Source organism: Fundulus heteroclitus, chromosome 23 (genome assembly GCF_011125445.2).
Source record: "Fundulus heteroclitus isolate FHET01 chromosome 23, MU-UCD_Fhet_4.1, whole genome shotgun sequence".
NCBI lineage: Eukaryota > Metazoa > Chordata > Actinopteri > Cyprinodontiformes > Fundulidae > Fundulus > Fundulus heteroclitus.
This window is the reverse complement of record NC_046383.1, coordinates 8,802,367-8,810,850: the sequence shown is the minus strand read 5'-3', so window position 1 is coordinate 8,810,850 and position 8,484 is coordinate 8,802,367. Positions and strand designations below refer to the sequence as shown.

Below are 8,484 nucleotides of genomic sequence, written 5' to 3'. Positions count from 1 at the left end.
TATTTAATATGAATGACATGTAAAATATTTCAGCACCTAATTTCCCAGTAGTTGATAGTGTTAGTACATCCACTGACTGTAGAATTACCTGTGAAATATTTTCACACAGTCAGAAAACTGCTTGTTGTTGCAAGCAAATCCTATGGGATTCTGTGAGAGTAGGGAGTAGCAAGATGGCGGCCAGTGACTTCAGTTTTTCGGCAAAATCAGCACTCCAGTGTATTATATAGCTCGGTGGTATCCACCCGCCACGAAGTTGCTTGCGTCATGACGTCGTATCATTTTGGTTCCTGTGTCTGCTGAACTGTGCTGGGTGAGCGTGGATGTTTCTTTGTTTGTTAGCTTTAATCTTAGTTAGTAATGTAGTTTGGGCTGCTCTGTTTAGCTTCTTTCGTTGCTCCTACAAAACCTGGACTGATCTGTTTGTGTTTGCTTGGTGCTGGGAAGGTAAGGGCTAGCGTGGCTAGATAACATCCACCCCATATAAATAAAGCCTTCACACAGCATTTTGTTACAGCTGCGCTGCATAGGCGGAATTGTGACTCCGTTTATTTGGCAGCCTGGTAATGAAACAGGTAAGCGGCTATCACAAATACTAGTTTTCATCAGCAGTTGTATTGATGATCTGCTCTATTTTTTTAGCTTCCTGATGAGTCTTTGACCACCATAATACTGGATTTGACACTCGCTGCTGTTTTGCCTATAAAGAACTGTTTCGCCTAAAGAAATTCTTAAAAGGACCTATCTGGACTTTCCCCCTGCTGCCGGGAGCATTGATGACACTACCATCCGGGAAAAAGTGCAATATTGTAGTGCTATTGTACCACTGTTTTACTCATATTGTTTCATTTTTGCCTTTCTTTTAGGGACTGAGGCTTCTGTGGTGGCGGTGGTGATCCCTGGTGGCGGTGTCTTGTTTTGTGTGTTTTGTTGGAGCACCTTCTTTTTTTTGTTTGCCGTGTTTTTGTAGTGTCCAGGGTGATCCCTTTTCTTCACTGGACGTTGCCCCTTTTCTCACCACTCTTCCCCCCCCACTGGTAAGCCTCAGTTTCCTTTTGAAATTTAAAATATTTTATAATCAATTTAAATAAAAATGCATTCACTGTTTTAACCATTCAATTGCAGATTATTGTGATTCTTTTTAAACAAAAGACGTGTAGTGTTTAATAAACTTTTGTAAAACTATTTGAATCCTGTCTCATTTCCAGTAGAACTTACCTGTGTCCTTACTATTTTATTTTCCTGGAGTTATTCCAGGTGGCGTTGTCGGTATCCCATATTAACTTTAACATCTTACATTTGGGTTTCATAAAAAAAAAGAAAATCCATCCACCCCCCAGGTTGCCACACATATATGTATAAATTGTTGTTTGTACATGATTTCACTAAATGAACTAACTCTTCTAGTTCATCAAAGGGACTTTTAATATTGTCAGAATGTTTATTTCACATTAAACTGTAGTGTTATTTTGAAGCAATACTTATCTCGTAATGCTTAAATTGTTTAGTTTTCAGTTGTTTTTTTTTTTTAATATTGGGTCTGAACAGTTTATCTTTCCAATACTCCCCTGTTTTCTAACAATATATACCTTTAAAATATTTTAAAACTTACCTCAAACAATATTTCAACTGATATTTTGTAGTTTTACAGATGAGCAAACACTGATTTGCTCAAATATTTGCTCTATAGTATAAGTAGTGTTATTAGTAGTAACAAAAAATGGCAGATGAGTAAATCTCCATTCTGGAGCATCCAGTCTGGACTGAATGGATATTTTAGAAAGTACATACACAGTATTTTGGAAAATAAGTGCTATAAATAGGAATTTAGACAACTAATAGTGCCTAGTCACGTACTAGGGCTATAACTTTCTATGCCAGTAGCTCACTCTGGTTGCATACATGGCTTATTATATTTGACTTCTGTGTTTTATTCTTTATGCTTATTTGTTAGTAAAGAAAGTGCTTTTATGTATGTATACTATAACAACACCACATGACCGGCAATACGATATTGAGCATGCACACAATGAGTAAACAACGAGAAACACTGGGGCAGAGTCAGCAACACCCAGTGGATGTGTGAAGAGAAGGAGGTTAACTAACCCTAACCCTGTAGATCTGGTTGGTTTTCGACCTCGGCGAGCTGTCGCTGTACTGCAAGGCATTGCAGGACGGTCTACTGGCTCTCACAGTTGCTGCGTCAATTGTTGCCATCTTGGTTTACCATAGTTCTGTGGTACTACAGATGGTACAATGTTATGTCTGCTAATCGGTACAAAATAATTTTTAAGCAAAGTCGTTCTGGATGTGGAACACTGGATCTGCTCTACACCCTCAGCAGGTTTGCCCAGTCTACATGTGCTTTGTGGATCTGGAGAAGGCATTCGACCGTGTCCCTCGGGGGTCCTGTGGGGGTACTCCGGGAGTATGGAGTACCGGGCCCTCTAAGAAGGGCTGTTCAGTCTCTGTATGACCGGTGTCAGGGTAAGTCGGACTCGTTTCCGGTGAGAGTTGGACTCTTGATCAGTTAGTCAGGTGTTTACTGGCCAGTCAAAGGAAAGAGTTAAAGCTTAAATGCACTTCGTCTAATTTTATCTGTTTCCACGACAATAAGACAAGAGAGTGGATTTTCAAAGATTTTGGGTTTTCTGTTTGCTTGAGCTGAAAGTCCTTATGTTAAAGGAGCAATAAGTAAGAAATCTACTGCAAAATTAACCAAAACCATTCTCTGTTGTCACGCGGGATGGAAGTAACATTCCCTACAAACAATAGGTCCTCTCCATCAACAATGTATCAGTCACATTTTGCTCATGTCAAATCTAGAGGTCCGGTCCGGTGCTGTGAGTAGTTTCTATGTCATGGATAATAGTTTTAACTCATGTAGTGCTGCTCTTTCGTGTGGGGCCCCACAAGGCTCTATTCTCGGCTATTCTATTGTCATTGTACATATTGCCACTTCAAGTTGTTATAATTTAGCAGCAGTGATTCTTCCACTTTTATGCTGAGGATCTACAGGTCTACTTGTCACTGAAGCTAGGTTGCAATAATGCTTTCCATTCTGCACTGGCTTGCTTTACAGCTGTTTTTAAATGAACAAAATACTGAAAATATTTGATTTGGCCGCAACGCCACTTTAGATGTTAATGGTTTTACTTTTAATCTAAAACACTGTTAAAAATTTAATTTACAAATCAAGCCCGTGGTCAGGACAACTTTTTTTTTAGATGCGTCTTTTGGCTAAAGTTAAGCCTTTTTAAAATCGTCCTGACCTGGAGAAGGCCATTCATGCTTTTATTAGCTCCAGACTCCAGTATAGCAATGGTCTCTATGTTGGCATCTCCATGTCAAGCTTAAATTGCTTTCAGCTTGTCCAGAATGTAGCTGCTCGTCTTTTAACTAACACCCCCCGACATGCGCACATCACCCCTTTTTATGTTCTTTACACTGGCTTTGTGTTTATTTTACGATTGATGTTATACTTTTACCGTTCATGTTTAAATCTTATAATGGCCTCACACCTCCCAATGTATCTGAACTTTTAAGAGTATGAGTGCATAACAGGTCCTTGAGGTCATCCAGTCAGCTTTTATCCGATGTTCTAATAACCTTAAACGGTGGTTTGTTGGGGCCTTTCTGCCAGTGGCACTCATTCTCTGGAACCATCTTCCTTTGCTCAGTTTGTGCCATCACCAAAGTTATTAAAAGCAAATGAATGACACATTTGTTCAGAAAGGCTCTTCATATGCCTTTGCACATTCTTTATTAACTAAATTATTTAGTTTTATGTGAATCTTCAGAGTGTTTTATGATTTTATAGTTATACTCTTTGATCTCCTTATTTGGATGTTTTAAACTGCTTTATGAATAAATAAGTGAATGAAATGAATGACTGAATGCTCTCAGCTATAACCTTTACCTGAAGTCTTTCTGTATTAGAACCTAAGCTAAACAAAGATTAAGTCTTTAAAGGGGAGAAATTACATTTGCTTGCTACGTTGTTTTTATTCAGAATACGCCTTATTTGCCAATTATTTCTACAAAAACAAGGAATTTGACTTTTGTTCCTCTTTGCTCTCAATAAAGATGTTTTGATTATGAATATCTAAAATAGTAAATACAAAACTAAAGTTAAAAGTTTTGCTTAAATAACGATGATGTTTTGGAAATTTACTGTCTCCTAGGTCTATTTGCTTCTTTACAACCTTTACTGATTTGATATTAGCAATTTGATCCAAAATGACAGAATTCACAGAAGGTGAAATTGTCTTTCTAGGTCTGACGGTGAGCTCACAAAGCTCCATCACAGAAGGACTCTGTTCACCCAGCAGCAGATGATCGCTGACGTTACCTGAACTCTCATGGCCAGAGCATCTATCATTAGTGTTCTCGCTATTTTCATGTCAGTAATTTGTTCCCAATGTGATCAAAAGCAATCGCAACACTCCTTGTATTCCTATTAGAGCCCCCTGCCTCTTTCTGATATATTTCCCACACACACTCACAATCCAAAATTCAATTTTTTTGGGAACAATGGGAGGGAAACACTCCCATTGAGATTTGTTGTCAGTGCAACTGACTAAACAACAACTCTTTGGCTTGCTACATTTAAATTAAGCTGTTTAAATGCTCATGCTGTTACTGTCTTTGGAGCTTGCAACCCTCAGGAAATGAGCGCACCATGAGAAGCGAATAACTATTTGGTTTCGTAGGTGTGATGAATGGTGCAGGATGTCATCATGGAAAACTAATCTGTGGGTCTGCATGGATCCACAATTTTATACTGTTTTTTTTTTGCTTTTTTTTCCCCTTTCGTACAATATAAATCAATTTCATAGGAAAGAAAAATACCCGATTCTTGTGACTAGCTGTCCAGACATGTATTCAAATGTTTATTGACATACTGACTCACGCTGAATCTGAAATCATCTATATATAACAGCCTTTGGAAAACATCAAGCTGCTTGAGGAAGCTTTGGTTCGTTACAGAAGCTATTTAAACATAAAAATGGAGAAGGTTTAAAATGAACAGTAATAAAATTATCATTTTAAGGATATCAGATTAGAGTTCGGATGAAGGGCCTTGTAATTAAATCTATAAATTCTTTATTTGTTTTGCTTTTCCTAGTCAGATTTTTTCCCCCAGTGTAATTTCACCCACTCCAAACCACCGTCTCAAAAGCTTCTCCCGTTTCGCCCATCAGACTTCCCGACCATTTCATCTTCCTCAGTTTGCCCAGTTACACAAATATTTTCACATTGAGAGTAATCACTTTCTTTAACGAGCAAAGGCAGAGAAGCAGAGATGAAGGCCAGAGTTGCAGTTGATTGAGCGTCTGTAAGAGGATACTTCCAACTGGAAACATTCTCCCTTCTCTGCTGCACCAGCTGAACTTTCTCTGACTTTTCCCAAAGAAAGACCTTCTGAATTTGTTTTAGAAAGTCTGCAAATGTAGTTTTTTTTTTTCAGCTAAATGTCTACAAAAACACCATCTGGTCCCCGTAGGTGGCAAGAAGCAGAAGCTGGATTGGTGCATTGATAATTTCTCCATTTTTCGATGCAGGAAGACAATGATTGTAATGTCTTATGACTCAGATGCCGTTGCTACAAAACTCAGCATGATGCCTGCCTCAGCCTGCAGAAGTGCTTTGTTCCTCTCATCTATGTACCACATATTTGTCTTTAAATGCTCCTACAGTTTTCCCAAGGTTCCTTCTACACCAAGAACTCACTGTCTAGTTATTTTGGGAACTTCAAGATACAAAGCTGAAAAGGCTTCAGTCAGTGCAAACGAAATAAAACAAATATAATTAATATGAATGAGTTGAATGTAGACTGTTAAAAACATCATTATGTGGGGTTTCACACACAGTTTATCTTTGTTTAATTATCTTGTTCTCATCTCATAATGTTTTTATGCCACAAAAATGTGAAAAAGTTGAAATTAAAGGACTAATGTTTAGCATATGCAGTAGTCGCAGGTGGGTTCCCTGAGTGTTAGCACACAGCTATTTTTTTAACCACATAATTTAAAGGATTTAATTTATATGATCAAAAATTTAATTTGTAAAAATCAGCTATACAATGTATTTTTTTTTCTGTGTGGTTCAAACTTTATGCCAGCTGTTAAAACATTGTACAGTATATAAAAAGGCATTTTTTTTCCCAGCTGGGATAACATTAGCCTGAGCCTTTATTACGAAAAAGTAGTATTACTAAAATTATTGAAATGTATTAAATGTTTGAGTAAGGAGACTGAAATGTGTATATATTTTTATATCTTCTACGTCTGTTTTACTTAGAATTCCGTAGAATTACATTTTATCCTTTTTGAATCTAACATTTTTAGGATTCTTTCAGTTATTTTGCTGAAAGTTTGGCCCCATCTTCTGAACAGAACTGCTGTAACTGAGTCAGGTTTGTAGGCTGTCTTGCTCACATGAACCTTTTCAGCTCCACCCACATACTTTCTATGGGACTGAGATCAGAGTTTTGTGACAGCCACTCCATAATATTAACTTTGTTGTCCTTCAGCCAATTTGTAACGAATGTGGCTGCACGCCTAAAGAAGTTTTAACTTCCTGACTGGTGTATTTGGAATATTTCAATATCTTCACAAAATTATCTTTCCTGTTAATCTGTTTTGTGAAGTACATTAGTTCCTCTGGCTGAAAAACACTCAGTAAACATAGTGCTACCACACACCTGCTTACTACAAAGTTTGGATGACATTCTCACAGCTACAGTCCCCCTCCTTTGTCTCTAAATGTAGCAGTCGTCATTATGGCCAAAGACAAAACCTGTCCCAAACAACATAAGGTCCTTCTACTTTGTGAAGTAGAATATGGTGGATGGATATTTCAAAGCAATTTATACTTGCAATGACTGAATGAATGAACATGGCACCGTCAGCCATCTAGAAATTGCACCAGACGTGCAGATGTACTGTTCTGCACGTGGATGTTACCAGGTTTATTTTAAAGTTTTTATTTCTACAGTTCTTTTTAACTGTTTCCTCTGTTTAGCTCAAATGTTATTAAAAATCTAAATAAATCAACCAATTTAAAGCATATGAAACAATGACACGATCATTATAGGATTCCTAAATTATTCAATTTTAATGTAAGTGTAGTTTGAGCGACTGTATGGGAAGATTTTTTAAATGCTTCTAATGCAGTGTATGTAAGTAAGCATTTGCTATTGCTGTTTGCTTTTAAAAAAATCAGCATGACAGTAATTTGTCTAATAATTATCATGAATAATGAGTGTTTTTAACCCTTTTGTGGTTTCTATCATGCAAAGGCAAAGTAGAGGCACTAAATGTAAAAAAGCATGCAGGAGGCAGGCAGGGGAGAATAAAATGTTTTATGAAAAAAATGGGGAAAATCAAAACCTTACAAAGAAGTCTAGGTAAAGTCCAAAACAAGAAATATTGAAAGGATGCAACAAAACAACAAAACAGACAACATTGACGTAACACTGAACCAAAGAGAAAATATACCAGGGAGGCTGAACAGGTGGGTGAATAAACAGATCACAAAAGTCAGGCGCTGAGGTCAAGGAGTAACACTTGTAACCAAAGGCACAGAACACAGGAATACACTGAAGCAAAATGTTTCAAAGGGTCAAACAATATGAAACTAAACTCAAATCCTCAGATTTTGACATCTGTGTGTTTTTATCTGAGGCTGACATCCTTCAAAGTAGGAGCTGTCTCTCCTGTGCCGCTCTCTCTCCACATTCTGCCAATCGGACCATTGGTAAAGACCATTGGGGCTCCAGTTCAGCGCCTAATTCCCCAATGTTTGTTGCTGTAGGATAGCCTGCATTACTGTTATACTTCTAGGGATTTCAAGTTACTTTTTTCTTTCCCTGTACCCTACGTTTACTTTGTACCTGGATCTATAATTTTGCAACAATATTAGTGTACCCTGAATCCTTCTTGTCCCATCCTTCTCTTGAATACTTGGCTAAAAAATATCTTAACATCCACAGTTGCTCATCTAACAATCATCTTCAGCTTCCAAACAGAAAGGAGACATAAAAATGTTTTCGCAACATTATTATTTCTGAAGCCTTTTGGTGAATGTACACGAGCCTTAGCGGTTTTACTGTTGTCAGGGAGGGAAAGTTTTCAGGAAGGCGGAGAGTCAATCTACAGAGGCTGAGGTTTGCAAGCTGTGGTATGTGATTCAGGCTGGTAATGTTTCCTGTCTTTCTTTCCAGAGAGCAGACGTAGGCGGCAGTGAGTGATGGAGAGTGGACAGGCAGGTGAGTGGTGAAGGTGGTGTTCTGACTGCTGATCAAAGGAGACCGGAGGACTGACCAGAGGATCAGGGAGGATCCTGTGTTAGCGTTAGGTTCCTGAATGCTGCTGATCTCTTGGTTTTCTGTAAGCATTGTTATTTGTACTTTCTTTGTGCTGTCTTTAACTGGTTTTCTGTTTCTAATGATTTTAGCAGTTCTCTGGTTTCTGTTAGATT

General features: G+C 37.9%; 1 long non-coding RNA gene across 1 annotated transcript; it reads left to right on the top strand.

Annotated features, from left to right (window-relative positions):
• The first annotated feature begins 244 nt into the window (after positions 1 to 244).
• LOC118557573 lies at positions 245 to 1,319 on the top strand. Its single transcript, XR_004927926.1, has 2 exons — positions 245 to 313; positions 867 to 1,319. It is a non-coding gene; the product is annotated as an uncharacterized LOC118557573 (long non-coding RNA).
• The last annotated feature ends 7,165 nt before the right edge of the window (positions 1,320 to 8,484 follow it).